Consider the following 1,521-nt stretch of genomic DNA (forward strand, 5'->3'; position numbering starts at 1 on the left):
GGAGATGTGGGGAGATGTGGGGAGATGTGGGGAGATAGCCCTCCTGCATGCGCGAGATTGCGGCGCCCTGCCTCCCAATCATGTGGGGAGATGTGGGGAGATGTGGGGAGATGTGGGGAGATGTGGGGAGATAGCCCTCCTGCATGCGCGAGATTGCGGCGCCCTGCCTCCCAATCAGCCCCGCGGCCAGCTCAGTCGGGATGGACGTCACCCGCGCATGCCGACCCTCCTCCCCCCCGCCCGGCGGCGGCGGCGGCGGCGGCGGCGCAGGCGGCAGCGTCGACGCGCCCGGCCCGCCCCCCCAGCGCGCCACCCGCCGCTCCACGTTCCCGTCGACATGCTTGAGCGTGCACGTGGCGGGCCGGCCGCAGCCGCCCGTGTAGAAGAAGTCTTGGCAGATGCCGTGCGAGCGCAGCTCCTGCGAGGTCGGGATCTTCTGCCCCTTGGCGGCGCGTGCCTCCGAGCAGATCCGCGAGATGCACGGCTTGCGCGCGAAGGCCCACGTGCCGCAGTCTGCGCACTGCCAGTCCCCGTCCTCGAGCGGGTAGATGCCTGTGCGGACATGTCGCGGACATGTCGTGGACGTGTGCTGGACGACCGTCGCCTCTTCGAGCGGGGAAGTTGCCGAGCGGCACTCGCGGCCTGAGATCGCAAGCCGCGCGGCTGCGGTCGCCCTCCACAGCCTCGAGCGGCAGCAGAGGCACGTACTGCGCCTAATCTCGGCCAATCTCGGGTCATCTCGGGCCATCTCGAGCGGCAGGAGAGGGAGTGCTGCGCCGACGGCTTGAGCCCGTTGCACTGCCTCTTCTCGCGAAAGTGCTCGAGCGAGTCGTCGAGGCTGCGCTGCGCCAGCTCGTTGAGCTTCTCGAGCTGTTGACCTAATCTCGGCTCACCTCGGGTCCTCTCGGGTCACCTCGGGTCCTCTCGCGTCCTCTCGTTGAGCTTCTCGAGCTGTCTACCGGTGCCGCGCGCGAACAGCGTCTTGCGCGCGCCCCAGCGCTTCGAGACGGACGAGTTGAACTGGACAGCCTACCACCCGCCCTCGCACGCCTCAGCTCGTTGATTCCCCCCCCCACGGCTGAGAGGGCGAGGAGGCCAATCGCTTCGCCTGGCAGCCGCTCTCGCGGCGCAGACGCGCCTCCTGCGTCGAGAGTGTCTGCACCTGGCTCTCGGTGAGCACGAGCTCCAGAGACGTCCAGCGCCTAACCTCGGGTAATCTCGGGTAATCTCGGGTAATCTCGGTGAGCACGAGCTCCAGAGACGGCGAGCGCCCCGGCCCGCTCTCGCCCAGCGGCAGCGCGGTGCGGCTCGACGTGCTTCGGTCGGAGCGGTCGCGGTGCTGCTTGGCGGAGGCGGCGCGGCGCTCGCGCGGCGCGGTCAGCACCACCACCTTCCCGCCGATGGCCTGCAGCCGGTCCAACGCGCTGAGGGAGATGGGGGGAGATGGGGGGAGATGGGGGGAGATATGACGGAGATATGCGATGGCCTGTAGCCGGTCCAAGGCGCTGATGGAGATGTGGG

The sequence above is a fragment of the Emiliania huxleyi genome (assembly GCF_000372725.1).
Source record: "Emiliania huxleyi CCMP1516 unplaced genomic scaffold EMIHUscaffold_35, whole genome shotgun sequence".
NCBI classification, from domain to species: Eukaryota; Haptophyta; order Isochrysidales; family Noelaerhabdaceae; genus Emiliania; species Emiliania huxleyi.